General features: G+C 37.8%; 1 protein-coding gene across 1 annotated transcript in view; it reads left to right on the top strand.

Annotated features, from left to right (window-relative positions):
- LOC107798038 (protein TIFY 10A-like) overlaps positions 1–20,830 on the top strand; it is a 202,404-nt gene that overhangs the window by 66,800 nt on the left and 114,774 nt on the right. The window lies entirely within an intron of this gene.

Below are 20,830 nucleotides of genomic sequence, written 5' to 3'. Positions count from 1 at the left end.
CGTATACAACTCCATCTGGTCATGGGTCAATGAACATGTATAAATGAATGTAATGCATAATGAAGTAAGTCAATAAGATCTCTCAGAATGACATAAGATCATTATGCCTTCGATTAATATCATGAAATAAACTTTATCAACTTACGAATTTTTTGAGACCCATGAACAGATGATATAATAATAGGACACATGGGGAATCAAGAACATAGGCACCACTAGTACTTCTAAGAATAGAGTCATTTGTGAAAATTGCGCATTTGCTCGTTTTGTTGTATCATATGGATCATGCCAAAAGGAAAGAAGGGATAGCCTTAACATACCTAAGACAATTCTCTTAACAATCCCTCTAACCCATGTCTTTTGCAATAAAACACGTAACGGCGGATTGAAGTAGGGAAAACATTTGTATGATATTCTTAAGAAAGATTGTACCGTACTCCCTTAGAATTGCAACTCACGCTACTATAGCATTATGTAGTTTCGTATGAATTCTTTTGTGGCTCCACCCGTTACTTAGAAACATAAACACCATACTTTAATGATGTAGGAAGATTTATTATCATTGTGGGTTTTGGGCCCCACTTTTGTGTATTACTTTGCCAAAAATCCCCTAAATATGCCACCTAGCCACATAAGTCAAGATTCACTCTTTGGTCTTAGCAAATATAACCCCTTGCTGCCATATGGGGGGGGGGGGTGATGTTTCCACCAAATACTTATCCACCAATTTCTAATTAATTTGTTAACTTCCCACTAAATCAATAATTAACCCCTTACCAACATAATTAGGTAATATCCTAATTTACTTAAAATACTAATCACTTTTAACCTACTTTATACACCTTACTATCATGGTCATGTGGTATAGTACTAGTCCATAAATACAGGGTATTATAGCTTGGACCGTATTTTATCTCAAAATGTCAAACTTCGACGAAACTCATTTTCTTTGATTCGCTTACCCTATCACCTTCACAAATTTACTTATCACTTGTTTGAAATAGCATAATACTTATAACCTCAAAATAATCTTGTCCTTGAACTGATGTTAATTATCTTACAACAAATCCAACGTACAATACTACGGGGTGTAACATCGTCATAATACTGCGGGGTGTAACAAACAGAAGAACTCAAAGAATCACGGGGTACGCCCAAATACGGGGCAAAATAAGATGATACATAAGAATAAGTGGAGCCTGGATCAAATGAGACTGATGCATCTCTATGACAGACCAGAACAATATATGTGATAACAGAATCAGATGCAACAGCCTCTGTCCTAGCAGCAAGGGAATAATATCTGGCCTGGCCTCCCCCTCTAGGGCGACCTTTACCTGTCCGACCTCCACCTCTAGTTGGCTGTGCAGGTGGAGTGGCAACTGTTGCAGTAACCATGGCTTGAGAAGCCTGAGGGCCATGTAGAATAGGTGGGGCCTGCAAAATCTATGGAGGTGCACCCCTCCTGAATCTGGGGCAATCCCTCACCATATGACGAGTGTCACAACACTCAAAACAAGCTCTCAGAGGACGTGACTGTTGTGATAAGCTCGGGCCTGATCGACTGGACTGACCGTTGGAAGCACCCCGTACATGAGGTACACTAGACACAGGCGGTGCATAGTAGGGATCCTAGGGACTAGGAGTGGCCGGACTACCGCTGGCGGCCGGAAGTGCTGAATGAACAGGGCAACTCCCATAACCCCTACCCTGACGAGCTGCAGCTGGGGCACGAGAACTGCTATACATGCCAGAATCTCGAGGTCTCTTAGCTTCTCTCTCTTCTCTCTCCCGGATCCGCATACCCTCTAATCTCCTAGCAATTGACACCACCTGCTGGTATGTGATGTCCATCTCCAGCTCTCGGTCCATACCAAATCTGATACTAGGGTGGAGCCCTTCAATAAATCGATGAACCTGCTCTCGAACAGTAGTAACTAAGGTTGGTGCATGCCTAGTCAAATCACTGAATCGGACCGCATACTCTGACACGGTCATAGAACCCTAGCGCAACTGCTCAAACTCTGCGCACCATGTATCTCTAAGGCTCTGAGGAACATATTCCCTCAAGAACATATCTGAAAACTGAGTCCAAGTGAGTGAAGCTGCCTCAGCCGGACTATCCAACTTGTCTGCCCTCCACCACTGGTAGGCCGCTCCTCTAAGCTGAAATGCCATGAAAGAAACCCCACTAGAATCCACAATACCCATAGTACGGAGGATGCGATGACATTCCTCAAGAAAGCCCCGAGAATCTTCTGAAGCCAAACCGCTGAAAGTGGGAGGGTGGTACTTCTTGTACCTCTCGAGCCTAAGTTGTTCCCCCTCAGAAACTGCTGCCCTGACCTCGGGCCGAACTGGGACAACTGGTTGCACTAGTATAACCTCTGGGGTATAGATAACTTGGGCCCTTGGCTCTGGGGTATGGGCGGTGAGAGTCTGTGCTCCTCCCCTGGCCTGAGATGTGGCAGGAGCAAGTGGAATCAACCCTGCCTGAGTTAGAGTGCCAAACATGCTCAAAAACTGTGCAAGTGTCTCCTGAAGTGCAGGGGTAGTAAGAGGCGTCTCAGGTGCCTGCTCTTCAACTGGAGCTACTGGTGGCTCTGTTGTAACAGCTCGTGTAGGTGCTCTGGCTGCACCACATGGTCTTTCTCGGCCTCTGCCCCGGCCTCTTACGGCTCTAACAGGGGGCGTGGGTGTATGATCATCGGACCTAGTTGTTCGTGTCCTCACCATCTATGAGAGAATAGAAAGACAAGAGTTTAGAATTTCGAAGTCAACAAATGCGCATGATAACGAATCAAAGAAATGAACATTTTTCTAACAGTTCCATAGCCTCCCGAAGATAAGTACAGATGTCTCTATACCGATCCGCGAGACTCTACTAAACCTGCTTGTGACTCGTAACACCTATGAACCTAGAGCTCTGATACCAACTTGTCACAACGCAAATTCACCCTTCGTAGGATGTCGTGATGGCACCTAATCTTTAAGACTAGGTAAGCTTAACAAATTGCGGAACAACATAATAAGAGTCTGAAACTCAAACCTCAATAGTTATAATAAATGAAAACTGCAAGTCAAAGAACTACAATCTCTCAAAATCCGGTAGAGACAAGTCACAAGCTTCTAAGAGAAATACCAAATGTCTCTATACATCAAAGTCTACTAAAATAACGGAAATAACACGATAAGGATATAGGGGGACTCTGAGGTCTGCGGACGCTGGCAGATGTACCTTGAAGTCTCCGCACACAGGTAGCTCACTGATATCTGGGCTGGTAAGCGGTACCTGGATCTGCATAAAAAGATGCACATAAGAGTAGCATGAGTACACCACAACGGTACCCAGTAAGTGTCAAGCCTAACCTCGGTAGAGTAGTGACGAGGTCAGGTCAAGCCCTACTGGAAAGAATAGAAAAAATAAGACAGAAGATATAATAATATGACGAAATGACTGCTGAGTGAACAACACGGCAAATAGAGGTAAACAACAGGGGCGCTCCCGAGGTACTGCCTCGTAGTCCCAAATGTAAATATGCAGTGCAGAGGGATCTCCCGAGGAACCACCTCGTAGTCCCAAAAGTAAATATGCAGTACAAGGGGATCTCCCGAGAAACCGCCTCGTAGTCCCAAAAGTAAATATACAGTAGAGGGGGATCTCTCGAGGAACCGCCTCGTAGTCCCAAAAGTAAATATGCAGTACAGGGGGATCTCCCGAGGAACCGCCTCGCAGTCCCAAAGTAAATATGCAACAGATATCCAAAGGAAACTACGAATTTACAACAAGAATCTCACAGTTAAATATTTAAATCAAATCAAGGAAGCAGGTAATTCAGCTAAGCATGTTGCACATATGTCAAGTAAGAGTTAAGGCACGTAAACATGTGATACTAGGCTAAACATGATCACTACATATACTAAAATAACTCAGTTAAAGAATTTAAAAGAAGACTACTCAGCAAGAACCAATATTTTCAAATTTAGCCCGTATATCACAAAATATTACAACAATATCAAATCCTAAGAGGATTTCCCCCACACATGGTTAGACAAGCCACTTATCTCAAGCCAAGCTCAATTAGTCAATAATAATGCCTTTCCCTCGATTTTCTGACTCCGATCGGCTCGAATCTAGTCACAATTAATTCGATACAAATTATAGGAATTAATTTCATATGAAAATACAAATTTTTAACAAAATTCGAAATTTAACTCAAAAATCGACAGTGGGGACCACATCTTGGAACCCGATAAATGTTATAAAATATGAATGCTCATTCAACCATGAGTCCAACCATATAAATTTTACCAAATTCTGACATCATCTCGACCCTCAAATCTTCAATTTAAACCAAGAGGGTTTTCTAAATTTTCCAAGTTAATTCACCAATTAAATGTTAAAAACAACCATGGATTCGGGTAATTTGACCAAAATTGAGTTAAGAACACTTACCCCATTGTTTTCCTTGAAAATCTCCCAAAAATCGCCTCTTCTCGAGCTCCAAATCATTAAAGATGGAAAATGGGAGTACTTAAACATACTGTCGAGACCTTTCTTCTTTGCGAACGTGACATGTCCCTCGCATTCGCGAAGCATAATTTTGTGCTACCCAATTTTTCTTCTTCGCGAATGCAAGCCTAGACTCACGAACGCGATGCTTCACTGGGATGCTCAATCGCGAACACGTCCTCTCCATCGCGAACGCAAAGACCAATTTCCCCCAGGCCGGCTTTCCCCTTCGAGAACGCGAGGCCTCAATCGCGAACGCGTAGCTTTGCCCCCCGAACCTTCGCGAACGCGAAGCATAAAATGGTCCAGTCCAAATTTCCCCTTCGCGAACGCGTGAGTCCCTTCGCGTTCGCGAAGAACAACATTAGTACCAGCAAATCAGCAGCAACAACCCGGCCAAACTTGGTCCGAAACCGCCCTAAAACACACCCGAAGCCCCCGAGACCTCAACCAAATATACCAAGAAGTCCCAAAATATCATACGAACTTAGTCGAAGCCTCAAATCACATCAAATAACGCTAAAACACGAATCACACCCTAATTCAAGCCAAATGCAACTAGGAAATTCCAACTTCTACATTCGATGCTGAAACCTATCAAATCAAGTCCGATTGACCTCAAATTTTGCACACAAGTCATAAATGACATAACAGAGGTATTCTAATTTTCAGAATCGGATTCCGACCCCGATATCAAAAAGTCAACTCCCCAGTCAAACTTCCAAACTTAAATTTCTATTTTAGCCATTTCAACCCTAATTTAAATGCGGACTTCCAAATAATTTTCCGGGCACGCTCCTAAGTCCTAAATCATCATACGGAACTATTGGAACCATCAAAATTCTATTTCGGGGTTATTTACACATAAGCCAACATCCGGTCAACCTTTTTCAACTTAAGTTTTCATTTTGGAGACTAAGTGTCTCAATCCATTTCAAAACCTCACCGGAGCCCAACCAATTACCCCAGCAAGTCTCATAACAACAGTAAAGCACAAATTGAGTAGTAAATAGGGGAACGGGGCTGTAATACTCAAAACGACCCGTCGGGTCGTTACATTTCTACCTATTGTGAGTTAAATACATAGATTATGGGTAGATTATAACATGTAAATTATGAAAATCAAGGGCTTAGATGAAAAACCTAGGTTTTAATAAAAATGAGATTTTAACCATGAAAATGGTTATGGAATGGGATAAAATTTGTATATTTGAGTTCTTGAGGTTATGGGTGACGATTTCCTCCAAATATTTTCGGAATCCGGGCATGTGGGCCCAAGGTGAATTTTAGAAATTCTACCAAATTGGGTTGGGTAATTACTCTAATAGATAAATTATGAAATTTTGAGTATGTATTGATTAAATTATATAACATTTGGCTAGTTTCGGATTTTTCGGCACCAAATTGAGGATTTAACGCGAAACTATGATCGGGAAGTGAGCTTTGAGACGAGATAAGTCTCTTGTCTAACCTTGTAAGAGGGAATTTATCTCATATGTGATTTAAATAAATATTTGTTTATAATTTAGGGGGCTACGTACGTACGAGGTGACGAGAGTCCATGCGTAGCTACTATTTTGCTATTGTCCGGGTAGTTTTAGGACCCAATTCATGAATTATTTGGAAATTTCGCATCATACTTGTAAATTTAAAAATGCCTAAATTATATTAGTATTTGTTGGAGAAATTGTGGAAGCTCGTTAATGAATTTTGTATTATTTTTTTGTATAAACCCTTCGTAATATTTAAGTCAAGTACTTATAAAGTATCATTCTCTTCTTGTGGAGCGGGCCGAACGCCTCGGCAGTAGATAGATGCATCGATGGATTGTGCCGCACGTCCTTCGACAGTGTACACGTCACTCTGGATCGGGTCGTACGACCTCGGCATAAATCGTGCTTAATAATAACAATTACACGATGCTTTGACATTTTATTGCAGCTTGTGAAGATAAATGATTTATTGGAAATTATTAAATTTTGAAAGAATTATTTATTTCTGCTTGTTAAGGAAATTAATATTATTAACATAAACCATGATTATTTAAATATCTTTATCTTTATATTATTGACCCATAGTGAGTGTGGAAGTTGAACCTCACGTCACTACTTCTTCGAGACTAGACTTGATACTTACTGGGTACACGTTGTTTACGTACTCATGTTATACTTGCTGCACTTTTTGTGCAGGATCTGAGATAGGTGCATCAGGTGGTCCTTCTGGTGTGCACCCCCGATATCCCGAGGCCTAGTGGTGAGCTGCTTCCTGAGTCGTTCTGCAGCCCTAGAGTCTCTCTCTCTTTTGTATTTTGGTATTCTGTCTATTTCATATTCACACAGTGGTTAGAAGTTTGTATAATCTACTAGATGCTCATATACTTGTGACACCAAGTCTTGGCACAAACGCTAGTAGAATTGTGGTTTGAAATTATTACTTTGGTTTTTTATTTATTTAGACTTTTTTTATTCTTCTTAAATCTTGCACGTAAGTGTAACGACCCGGCCGGTCATTTTGAGTATTACAACCCTGTTTCCCCATTTACTTCTCAAATTGGGCTTTACAATTGTTGTGTGACTTGCCGGGGTAATTGGTTCGGGTCCAGTGAGATTTTGGAATGAATTGGAACATCTAGTTCCAAGGTTAAAAGCTTAAGTTAAAATAGTGACCGGATGTCAATTGTTCAAGAATATGTGGTATCACATTAAGAAAATGAGCTCCAAATTCAGTTTTGATGAATTATTAGATCCGTATTGAAATTACGGAGCCATAGCAAAAAGAATCATTGAATTCGGACATCGTATGAGAGAGTTATGCCTATTTTCGTGTCGGGAATAATTTTCCATCGCCGCGAGCGCCCAGGGTAGCATGGGGCGCTAGCCCTGGTGCTGGGAATTTTGGGATGCTGGAAACTGCGCCACAGGCAGCGCCACATGCTACCTGTGACGCCCGAAATAGCTGAGGGTCTATAAAACGGGGTTCTTACCATTTTCACTCATTTTTGAATTTATGCAGCTCGGTTTAGGCAATTTTTAGGCGATTTTCATGGAAAAACATTGGGGTAAGTGTTCCTTATCCTATATTGATTATATTTCATGATTCCATATTCATTTACATCATGAATCCATAAATTTATGGAAGAAAAATCAGATTTTTTATAAAATCTTCCAAAAATATAAAATGAAGATTTGAAGGTCAATCCGATGTCGGAATTTGATAATTTTTATATGATTGGACTCGTATCTTTGTAACTTTTGTCGGGTTCCGAGATGTGGGCCCCACGGGTAATTTTTGAACTAAATTTTAGATTTTTATGGAAAATTAGCATTTTCATATGGAATTGATTCCTATACCTCGTGTTGATTGTATCAAATTATTTTGACTAAGATTCGAGGCGTTCGGAGGCCGAATCAAGAGGAAAAGGTTTATTGGAATAAAGAATTTTCTTGGATTGAGGTAAGTAACTCTTCTAATCTTGGAGTTGAGGGTATGAACCCTGAATATATATATTTTGTGAATTGTTGGGAGGTGACGCATATGCTAGGTGACGGGCGTGTGGGCGTGCACTATAGAAATTATGACATAATTGTTTATGTGGAATTTTATAGTTAAATAACCTTGGTATTTTTCATGCGGTTTTATGTGTTAAAGAAATTGAGCTGAAAAGCATATTACAAATCATGTTGAGGCTATGTGCCAGTATTATTGGGACCCACAGAGGACATATTACTGTGAATTATTGTGTTAAATTGAAAAGTCATACTCAGTCATATTCATTTCATTGCATATCATAACTCAGTTTTATGACTCTATTTTGATGCATAAAAATGTTTTGGGCCGAATGCCCTGTTTTACTGAGATGCCCGAGTGGCTTGAGAGGTTTATGACTGAGTGAGGCCGAGGGCCTGATTTATGTTTCATATTCATGGGATCGGGCTGCACGCCGCAACATGTTGCATATTTATGGGATCGGGCTACACGCCACAACATGTTGCATATTTATGGGATCGGGCTGCACGCCGCAACATGTTTGATACCGGCCGAGGGCCTGATTGTGAGGATATTAATATGATAGCGCGTGAGTTGTCCGCGTAGCACATGAGTTGACCGTGCGGGTCCAGGTATTTATACCATAGCGCGTGAGTTGTCCGCGTAGCACGTGAGTTGACCGTGCGGATCCAGGTATTGATATGATGGCACGTGAGTTGTCCGTGCAGATTATAGCGCTTGGGATGAAGGATCCCCTCTGGAGTCTGTACACACCCCCAGTGAGCGCAGGTACCTACTGAGTGCGAGTGCTGAGTGCCGAGTGATGAGTGACTGAGAGGCATGAGTGATTGTGAGGTATGCCCGAGTGGCAAGAGTGATTGTGAGGTATGCCCGAGTGGCACGAGTGACTGTGAGGTCTGCCCGAGGGGCTGTATATGAGTGATGTTCTGCCCGAGGGGCTGTTTATGATTTTTATCAATGAATTGCATCGCATTGGCATGCACACATGACATACAAGCATAGAGATATTTTTCCTCATGCTGTACAACATCACATCATTCATGATTTCTCACACATTTTTGACAGATGGGCATAGTGATGCATTTGTTTTACACGGGTTATCTGGACGAAAAATGAAACATCTTATTTATTATTGACAAGATTTTGGGAGAAATTTATTGTTTTCAAACTATTTATATTATTGGAAACTTCGGCAAACGATTTGGGTTTTCACTGAGATATTTGAAAGGAAGAACTATAATTTTTGAAATCATTATTTGGTTGAGTATTTTATCCCTGAGTTATTTCTGGTAATATTTGCTTTACGTTGTTATGGATTATTGTATACTATTGGTTTTGGACCCGACTTGGTGGAAGCTCATCACTACTTTCAACCTACGGCTAGGTTTGTTACTTACTCAGTACATGGGGTCGGCTGTACTGATACTACACTTCTGCACATTGCGTGCAGATGTTGGCTGTTGTTTTTGCTGTGATCGATGGTTACGGGACTTGAAGATGTAACTGTATTCCTGTTGTAGCTGCCTTTTGTTCAGGGTAGCCTTAGATTTATAAAAGCTCTGTTTGTGTATTATTCAAACAGACTATGTATTTATTTCATTTCCGCTTTGTATACTCTATTCTTAGAAGTTCATGATTTGTACTACCAGTTTTTGGGGAGATGTATCGGTTTTAGATATTCTCTTTTAATTAATTTTATTGGAATTGGATAGTTGGAAATTGGCTTACCTAACGGGTTGGGTTAGGTGCCATCACGACTAGTGGGTTTTTGGGTCGTGACAAGTTAGTATCAGAGCTCTAGGTTCATAGGTTCTACAAGTCATGAGCAAGTGTCTAGTAGAGTCTTGCGGATCGGTATGATGACGTCCATACTTATCTTCGAGAGGCTACAAGGCATTTAGGATAATTTCCCATCTTTCTTTCCTTATCGTGCGGAATTGATTCAGCTTGAAATATAACTCTTTGAATTCCTTCCGAGTATTCATATGCGCACATGAGAGCTCGGTATCAGCTGTGCATCGCCGGCTTGTGATTTCAGGTATGATGTGCGAGATTATTCTGTGTTTTGGTGATGGGCCAGTCTGGAGTACTTGAGGCCATGGTTAGACCACAACTTGAGCTCGGTAGCTTAAGTTATAACATGTACATTTGGACTCATATGTCCGGTAATGTCCCTACGAGTGAAATTTATGGCTCGATGAGCGGTGAAATGGCTTTGTGATGAGTATGATGTAACTGAGGGATGTGTTAGGACGATGTGAATATGACGAGAAGTGTTTCCTTGAAATGTAAAGGAAAGGCCATTGGGTGCTTGATTTTCGAATTGATGTGGCATACAGTCTCCAGTATAAATGTTTTGAAGGATCTTTCATATTGTTAAATTTTGGGGTAAAACTAAATTCTCACGTATGGTTAATGAGTTTGGACTCAGATAGACTAAGTGATTGCATAGTAATTATGAATGTGAAAGGGTATAACATGATACCAGATTGAGGTATTTTTATGGTTGGCATTGTATGAACTTGGGTAGAAGTTACATTGAACTGACTGTGGCATTATGGCAGTAAACAAAAGTATTGGTATTGTGAGTTATGGAATATTTTAATCTATGGCTTTGAGCCAAGTGGGGGAGTCTGCTATTGACAATTTGATTTCATGGTTAGGTGTTAAATTTTAATTTTGGTCTGAGGCATACTTATGGGATAGCTATGACTTGAAAAAGTTGAGATCGAGGATGACTCGAATAAGGAAATTCCTGGATAAGGATTATATTGCACGTATGAGTAAATGAAATTCGCGGGATGAGTGAGTTGTTATGGGTGAATGATGTAGTGCGCACAGAGTATGAATTTGATAGATGGTGTTAAAGTAGAGTTACTTCTTTGAGTGTTGTTGTGCTAATGGGGCATGTGTCTTTTGACCCATTTGGGCGGTGCAATTAAATTTGAGCAAAGTGGGTGACTCCCGAGAAAATTCCAGTGGGTTTGAGAATTATATATAGCAATTGAGAATATTTTCGGACTTGTGTATGGATAAAATCCGAGATTTGCATTTGCTGGTGCCTGGAATTACGGAAATTCTGTATAACTATGGATTCTACACTTTTGTATAAGGAAGGTAAGAAGAAAAATTTCAAATTCACATAGGGTATTCTCAGAGTAAGGGTTACAGTTGTAGTAGTTTTGAAGGTGCTTAAGAAGAGTACAGTTGCTTATGGGTAGTAGGGCATTGTGGTTCTATGTTAGGTTGTGGGGTGAGTTGTGGTTAAAGATCGTGGTGTTTTAGCAAGGAGGAGTATCAATGTGGAGGCATATTCAGAACAGACTCGGTGAAATAGGACAACTGGATAGTAGACTGGACCAATATGGTAATGGTAAGATCAGTCCTTTGGGTAATTACGATGTGGTAAGACTTTACAAATGTTTTGGTGACCTGCATGGCTTGGATGAGTTGGAGAGATTTGGTCTTGGCGGCTTGGTTATGAAAATGGATTCCAAAGAATTCTTGATGGTTTCTACCGGTGTGGAGAACGTGTTATATATTGTGATTTCCTCCTGGAAAGAAGCAAGAGAAAGGTTTCTAATTAAAAGGGTATGTAAATTATTGGTGACTCAAAGTTGATAATAAGATTTTTGTGCTTTTCACATGATGGCATGATAGATGCGGTGTGTTGTGTGGGATTAAGGTTGGTTTGTGCAAGGTCACGGTTTAGCTTTGAAAGAGAGGTCATAAATTCTTAGAGGCATGAACAGTTTTCGATGTCTAGATGAATACTATTACTACTTGGTGTTGTATGAGAAAAGGGGCGGACTTCAGAAGGCGCATTGCATTTTTTACTTACAGATGTATAAATTAGTATTGCGGTACTCACATGGTTTATAGACTGCTGATATTCAAATTTTGTCAGTTGACGAAAGAATTTTTATCTATTGTGGGTAACCTGAGTTGATTTGGGGGTCCATAGGTAGGCCCAATTAAGATGTGTATTCTACACAGAGCCGGAATGGTTGGCTCCATACTGCTATTGTTGAGGGATGTGTCATTTGGTTGATTATATCCGTGGTGATAGTTATAGCTCGATGCAACTTGTTCGAATTTATACGGTGTGTAAATGTAAGACTTGTGTCTTGAAATAAATTCTAAAGGTTGGAAATTTAATTCCAAGGTTTATGGGCTAGAGTTAAATTAATGAATTCAGTTGGATTGTGTTGCCAAGCTTATATGGAATAGGGTGACGCGGGTTCACCCCCGGGTACGTGTATGGTAAGATGGAACAGTGATTTGATGGCTTGAAAACAACTCTTAGCACGTTCGAGAACGAACGTATGTTTAAGTGGGGGAGAATGTAAGGACCCGGCCGGTCATTTTGAGTATTACAACCCCGTTTCCCCATTTACTTCTCAAATTGGGCTTTACAGTTGTTGTGTGACTTGCCGGAGCAATTGGTTCGGGTTCAGTGATTCGGCTTGTTCGAGGTAAGTAACTCTTCTAACCTTAGAGTTGAGGGTATGAACCCTGAATATATGTATTTTGTGAATTGTTGGGAGGTGACGCACATGCTAGGTGATGGGCGTGTGAGCGTGCACTATAGAAATTGTGACATAATTATTTATGTGAAATTTTATAGTTAAATAACCTTGGTATTTTCCATGCGGTTTTATGTGTTAAAGAAATTGAGCTGAAAAGCATATTACAAATCATGTTGAGGCTATGTGCCAGTATTATTGGGACCCACAGAGGTCATATTACTGTGAATTATTGTGTTAAACTGAAAAGTCATACTCAGTCATATTCATTTCATTGCATATCATAACTCAGTTTTATGACTCTATTTTGATGCATAAAAATGTTTTAGGCCGAATGCCCTGTTTTACTGAGATGCCCGAGTGGCTTGAGAGGTTTATGACTGAGTGAGGCCGAGGGCCTGATTTATGTTTCATATTCATGGGATCGGGCTGCACGCCGTAGCATGTTGCATATTTATGGGATCGGGCTGCACGCCGCAGCATGTTGCATATTTATGGGATCAGGCTGCACGCCGCAGCATGTTTGATATCGGCCGAGGGCCTGATTGTGAGGATATTAATACCATAGCACGTGAGTTGTCCGCATAGCACGTGAGTTGACCGTGCGGGTCCAGGTATTTATACCATAGCGCATGAGTTGTCCGCGTAGCACGTGACTTGACCGTGCGGATCCAGGTATTGATATGATGGCACGTGAGTTGTCCGTGCAGATTATAGCTCTTGGGATGAAGGATCCCCTCCGGAGTCTGTACACACCCCCAGTGAGCGCAGGTACCTACTGAGTGCGAGTACTGAGTGCCGAGTGATGAGTGACTGGGAGGCATGAGTGATTGCGAGGTATGTCCGAGTGGCAAGAGTGATTGTGAGGTATGCCCGAGTGGCACGAGTGACTGTGAGGTCTGCCCGAGGGGCTGTATATGAGTGATGTTCTGCCCGAGGGGCTGTTTATGATTTTTATCAATGAATTGCATCGCATTAGCATGCACACATGACATACAAGCATAGAGATGTATTTTTTCTCATGTTGTACAACATCACATCATTCATGATTTCTCACACATTTTTGACAGATGGGCATAGTGATGCATTTGTTTTACACGGGTTATCTGGAAGGAAAATGAAACATCTTATTTATTATTGACAAGATTTTAGGAGAAATTTATTGTTTTCAAACTATTTATATTATTGGAAACTTCGGCAAACGATTTGGGTTTTCACTGAGATATTTGAAAGGGAGAACTATAATTTTTGAAATCATTATTTGGTTGAGTATTTTATCCCTGAGTTATTTTTGGTATTATTTGCTTTATGTTGTTATGGATTGTTGTGTACTATTGGTTTTGGACCCGACTTGGTGGAAGCTCGTCACTACTTTCAACCTACGGCTAGGTTTGTTACTTACCCAGTACATGGGGTCGGTTGTACTGATACTATACTTCTGCACATTGCGTGCAGATGTTGGCTGTTGTTGTTGCTGTGATCGATGGTTGCGGGACTTGAAGATATAACTGCATTCCTGTTGTAGCTGCCTTTTGTTCAGGGTAGCCTTAGATTTATAAAAGCTCTGTTTATGTATTATTCAAACAGACTTATTTATTTCATTTCCGCTTTGTATACTCTATTCTTAGAAGCTCATGATTTGTACTACCAGTTCTTGGGGAGATAAATCGGTTTTAGATATTCTCTTTTAATTAATTTCATTGAAATTGGATAGTTGGAAATTGGCTTACCTAACGGGTTGGGTTAGGTGCCATCACGACTAGCGGGTTTTTGGGTCGTGATAGTAAGGAAAGTTTAATTACTCGAAAAATTATTAAAAGAGGAAATATATGTTTAATTCACTAGTTGGCTTGCCTAGCAGTGATGTTGGGCGCCATCACGACCTATAGATGAAATTGGGTCGTGACATTTATAATCAAAATAAAATGTTTTTCCGCTTTTAACTCAGCAAAAAATGATACTAATAATTACTACCAAAAAGAATATTTAAATACTTTAATACCAAATGGCCTTCTACCATATATATTTGTTGTCAAGTTTATTATTTCTTACATATGTTAGTATCACCGTATATATAATAGACTAAGTTAAAATTGATCTTCCATTGTATATAGGTTAATTTTGAAGAAAAATATGCCCAACATGCTACCGAAAAACTTAAATACACCGAAGAGCTTATATAATAGCACACAGATGGTATATAGAAGTTTTGACAATAACGTGATACATGCAAAAATTATGATACCGGTCAAAGTGCTTCTAAGTATATTTTTATCCCTGAATTAAACCTTCGTCTTCCAAAACTAAGGAATAACCTTTTAAATTTGTGTGAAAATAATTTTTAGTATGTTTATATTTTGCAAATATAATAAATAAAGCACAAGGACAAACATCCTAAATATTGGACTATATTTACCGTAATATATTTTCTTGCACGAACAATTGTATGTTGCACTTTCAAGAGGGATATCAAGATCGACAACAAGCGTTCTGGTTAAGGCAGAGCAACCAAAGCATTAGGAGGAAACATACACACACAAAAATTATCCATAAAGAAATATTTGTTATAAGAAAAATTAAATTATAATGGATGTCTACTCTTACTCCATGATCTTCTCAAATGCTTAATGACATATTCAATGACATATTTCTATACTTAATGTCATATTCAATGACATATTTTTCTTCACTTTTCATGCCTATATAAAGGCCTTGTAATAGATAGAAAAATACACACAATTGAAGAAGAAATAAAAATCTCTCATCTCTTTCTCTCTATATCTCTTAGCTTGCTTTTTTCTTGTTCTATATTGTTACTTTGAGTTATATTTATAATACGTTATCAGCACGAAGTCTCTAACCTCAAGGTTGAATTCCACTTCTGTGTTACAGGCACGTCTTTCTGCTACAGCAACAAGTCCGAACTTTAAACCATATAAGTTTATACCAATATTTGGAATAAGCAATGGTCCGGTTATTAGAAAATTAGTATTTATGTGGCTGCTAAGGATGTCACATTGTTAAATTTTCATGAACTAAATAATAGGTGGCATGCAGTATACTAAATAATCTACAAAATTAAAATTATACTTTATTATGTATGCTTATGGTTTTACCTTATAATACGATTTTAGTATGCCTAGTATAATGATTATACATTAGCTTACTGTCAAATATAATAATATAATAATAATAATACTCGTAACTATTTTATTTTAATAAGAAAAAGTATTAGTACAAGAAGTATGTACTACACCAATTTTTTTATTGATGATAATGCTTATCAAATTAACATGTTGAATCATTTCTACATGGAAAGCATACAGTAGTAGATAATAGACAAAGAATTGTCCCCTAATTTATTTTTGATTACCTGATTAACCTAAAGGTTCTTCTATATCTCTTTGTTTTTCTAGAGAGCATAATACTTAGTTTCCACAAAAGTGCATGGTAACTAGTAGTACTATATTATTCTATTTGATACATTATTTTTCTTTAATGTTTTGGTCATATCACTTTCATCTTGAAGTAAGCTTATTGCAGCAAAGACCATATGTGAATTTTCAATATTATTTTTTATTTTCATATATCTCTTTGACACTAATTACTTAGCTGATTTGAGTAAACGAAAGTCTATTGTTGAGAATTATATCCAAATGATATTATGAAGAGTTTAACTCAAGAGGTAAGCATTTCCTTCGTATTTGAAATTGTTTTTGTCCTTTTCTATTAATGATATCAACTTTAATGAGTTTAAGTCGCAATGCACCATGAGGGTAAGACATCAGGATCAAGTCCTGATGCTCCATGATGATAAGAGTTGGGTTTGAGTCCCAATTTATTATGGACTAACATGCCTTTATATTGGTAAGATATTGGGTTTGAGTCTCACTATACCATATTGATGATATAATGATGACTAAAGAAAAATAATATATTTTTCATGAAAAGGCATGAATATTACCCCACTTGATTTGCTCCATTCTTGAAGAGAATATGGTAGCGGCGCATAATAAGTCTAAATGAAGACAAGTGGTTGAATAATGACGTGGGCGTTCCAAATATCAAAATAATAATAATAATAATCACTATGATTATAAAAGGAGAACAATAAAGGCTCTCAAAATAGGTTTTCAAAATGTGAAGGCAATGTTTACCATCAAATTGATATGAAAAATAATAAAGCACGCCGTTGATTATGATCCATTTCTTGAAGAGAATGTGACTTGTGATAAGCATTGAGAATGTAGACCCATTCCTAAAGGTGAATGTGACAATATGTGATAAAAGTAATGAATAAAGACATGCAATGCATGATTAGATGAATACCACACAACTCACCTCTAAGGGAGGTTTGAGTAAAATAAAGAGAATAAATATTATTGTGTGGTTACATGAATATGTCATTGGTCGCGTACATGTGATACGCCAAACAATATTTTGGTGTGCCTTATAAAAGGTTATTAAAGGCAAAATTAAAGCAAGAAATGATTTTGCTTATGATGATTTTGACCATGACAATTTGTTATGATATAATTTTTTCCGTGAAGGAGACATTTACCATATGAATGGTATGACAAAAGATCTAGTAGTACAAAAGTTGTTAAGAGCTCCAGAAAAATTAATTTGTTACTACCCAGATGAATAAAATTATTCACGACATTGATATTGTAAAGTCACAAAAGAAACTTTTTGAGTTTCAAATGTATAATTCAAAGTGGTTTGCATATTGAGACTATAAATGAAAGGAATATTAAATATCTTCAGATTTCTATAATCATAACGGGTAAATATGAAAGATTACTCGATTTTCTTTCTATTTGTACTACATAAATATAAGCATGATGATGGAATCATGTGTAACAAATAAACTAGAGGTTTACTGAAATAAATATTTAGTTGGCATGACCGATTGACCATCTCGGTTCAATTATGATGCGAAAAATTAATTGAGAATTACATTGGCATATATTGAAAAAATATAAGATTCTTCAAGAATTCTCTTGTGCTGCTTATTCTCATGATATACCAGTTAAGGTTGGGATTTAATCCCTTGATTTATGGAACGAATAAAAGGTGATAAATATGGGCTCAGTCACCTTCCATGTGGACCGTTTACTATTATATGATTTTAATAGATGCATCTATTCTATGGTCACATGTGCATTTGTTATCAACTTGCAGTTTGGCTTTTGCAAGATTGATTGCTCAAATTATTAGAGCACGGTTCCAGAATATAAATTATGATGATTTATCTTGATAATATTGGTTTAAATCCAAGTTGGTTTAGCAGAAATTGTATGCCTCCAATTATATCTAAACCATTGGTTATGAGAACAAAACTGCCAAAATAAAATTTGGTATGTGATGTATTATTTAATATACAACAGTACTTGTATGCATCTAGCCAAGTTATGATAAGTTCTCCCTATCACAATCGGTTCAGGGTCAGGAACCAAATAATCTAGAAATATGAATGTGTTAGATGATTTAATTTTTCCACCACAATGCACAAAGATGGATCCCCAAATAAGGCTAGGGATATGTGTTGGTGATCCCAACAATATGGGGAGAAAATGGACAGCTGAAAAAGTAATGCATGGAATGAATTATTATGAGTACATCTAGATCCTCGTACGAGAAAATGTGAACTTGAAGTTCAAGTGATAATTCATTTGCAAAATATTGCTAGTCGTATTTGCTAACCCAAAGCTAAATGTCATATTCAGCTACTAATGTTCCAAATAAAATAAAGTTAATAATGAATAGAGTCTATGGCATGCATGAAGCATAATAGACTAATCGGTTCCAAAGATAAAACTCTTTGAAGAAGGAGGGGAGCAAATGTTCAAGATGGTCATAATAAGGAGGCAAGTGCTCTAGAAGAGTACCACGACATAACACTTCATAAGACCTCATGGGAGAGGCTTAGGTACCTGAAAATAATAAGATAAAGAGATCTCAATAAGTTATGTCTTTATTGGGTAATAGTAGAATCGATATAAAATGATCGTCGACGATATTGTTATTATAATGTAGCGCTCAATATTATTAATATTGACGAGGATCTTGAGCTCAAATCTGTCATGAAATTTGGACAGATAAATGATTGGCTAAATGAAAAATACGCAATGAAAATTGATTTCACCTGAAAAATATGAAGTTGGACGGATAGTCCCAACACCTGAAAGTATAAAGTCAATGGAGGTATAAATGTGTTCTTGTGCGGAAAAAAAAAGGTCAAGTCGATAGACATAAAGACGACTTGTGTCACAAGAAGATTTGTAAATATTCCGGCGTTGATTATATAGAGACATGTTCTCCTGTGGTGGATGTCGCCATTTCAGATTTTAATCTGGCAATACAAGAAAAACAGTGATATGCGTATAATGAAAATCATTGAAGGATTTAAATTGTTCTGAAGCATATTAAGGTTTTCAAAAAATTTATTAAATAAAGCTTCAAAAATCCTTATACGGATTGAAACAATCAGGGCGCATGTGGTATAATCGCCTGAGTGAGTACCTGTTGAAAGAAGGGTACAAGAATGATTCAATTTATCCTTGTGTCTTTATAAAAAGATCTGGATCTAAATTTGTGATAATCACCGTGTATGTTGATGATTTAAATATCATTGGAACTCCTAGGGAGCTTCCTAAAGTAGTAGAGCTTCCTAAAACAGTAGACTATTTAAAGAAAGAATTTGAAATGAAAGATCTTGGAAAGAAATTTTGTTATCTTGGTCTACAAATTGAGTATATGAAAGATGAATTTTTTGTCCATCAATCAGCATATACTAAAAAGATTTTAAAGCGATTCTATATGGATAAAGCACATCCATTCCGACCTCATGAAAATAATGAAGAGCTTCTTGGTCCCGAAGTACCATATCTTAGTGCAATTAGTGCATTAATGTATCTTTCTAACATTACAAGGTCTGACATAACTTTTTCAGTTAATGTCTTAACAAGATATAGCTCTGCTCCTACAAGGAGACATTAGAATGGAATCAAACACATATTGTAGTATCTAAAAGGGACTATCGATATGGGATTATTTTATGGCAATGATTGCAGTCCCGATCTTGTTGGTTATGCCGATACTGGATATTTATCTGACCCACACAAGGCTCGATCTCAAACAAGCTATGTGTTTACATATGGAGGCACTGCCATATCTTGGCGATCGACTAAACAATCAATCGTGGATACTTCATCCAATCATGCTGAGATAATTGCTATTCATGAAGCAAGTTGAGAATGTGTATGGTTGAGGTCTATAATACACCTTATTCGAGACAATGTAGTTTGAAGTGTGACAAACTACCCATAATTTTGTATGAAGACAATGCAGCATGCATAGCCCAATTGAAGGGAGGATTCATAAAAGGGGATATGACAAAGCAAATTTTACCAGAGTTATTTTTCACACATGATCTTCAAAAGAATGGTGATATCAATGTGCAACAGATCCGTTCAAGTAATAATATGGCTGATTTGTTCACCGAATCTCTACCGACGTCAACCTTCAAGAAACTAGTGCACAAGATTGGGATGCGAAGGCTCAAGGATGTGAATTGATTCTCTCATCAGGGGGAGTTAATACGCGTTGTACTCTTTTTCCCTTACAAGATTTTGTCACACTGGGTTTTCCTTGCAAGGTTTTTAACGAGGCAACCAAAAGCCGTATTTCTAAACATGTGTACTCTTTTTTCTTCACTAGGATTTTTTTTCCATAGGGTTTTCTTCCTAATAAGGTTTTAACGAGGTACATTATCTATGGACATCCAAGGGGGAGTGTTATAAGAAAAATCAAATTATAATTGATGTATACTCTTCCTCCATGATCTTCTCAAATGCTTAATGACATATTTCTATGCTTAATGACATATTCAATGACATATTTTTCTTCACTTTTTATGCCTATATAAAGGCCTTGTAATAGATAGGAAAATACACACAATTGAAGAAGAAATAAAAATCTCTCATCTCTTTCTCTCTGTATCTCTTAGCTTGTTTTTTTCTTGTTCTATATTATTACTTTGAGTTATATTTATAACAGTATTCGTTAAGATACCATCACATTAAAATATTTTTAAACTATAATACATAATTATTTAACTAACATGACAAAATTGATCATTTGTGTAAGTTTTGATGATGTTCTTTTATTTTAAATTCATGTATTATGCAAATGTAATAATATTTTTCGGCAGTTAGATGATTGTTGTATTATTAAACATAAAATTTCTCTCATTAATTATATTTTATTATTAATTTATATA

Source organism: Nicotiana tabacum, chromosome 2 (genome assembly GCF_000715075.1).
Source record: "Nicotiana tabacum cultivar K326 chromosome 2, ASM71507v2, whole genome shotgun sequence".
Taxonomy (NCBI): Eukaryota; Viridiplantae; Streptophyta; class Magnoliopsida; order Solanales; family Solanaceae; genus Nicotiana; species Nicotiana tabacum.
This window is presented reverse-complemented; position numbering and strand designations above follow the sequence as displayed.